The sequence below is a fragment of the Branchiostoma floridae genome, chromosome 1 (assembly GCF_000003815.2).
Source record: "Branchiostoma floridae strain S238N-H82 chromosome 1, Bfl_VNyyK, whole genome shotgun sequence".
Taxonomy (NCBI): Eukaryota; Metazoa; Chordata; class Leptocardii; order Amphioxiformes; family Branchiostomatidae; genus Branchiostoma; species Branchiostoma floridae.
Window position 1 is genome coordinate 7213854 of NC_049979.1, and position 290 is coordinate 7214143.

Here is a 290-nt window from a genome sequence, read left to right on the forward strand (position 1 = left end):
GGAAGCTCTGTTGCGCGCCGAGCGGCTGCGGGTCGTCCGGACCGTCCCCTACTGGGCATGGGAACGAGACCGTGGGTGCGGGTCGCTATGGAGAATTGACTTGTGATGGAAGGAGAGCTCCCGAGAAAGAAGGCTATGTGTGGGAACGGGACCTGCCTCATGATACCACTCAGTATCATCTGCCTTCGTTTCAGCAGATCACATTTTATTTCCTTAAGCGTGTCATCGAAATCAATGGCAGTTCAGGCTTTAATACGTACGATATTCATTTTTTGTTTGTTTGATGGTCG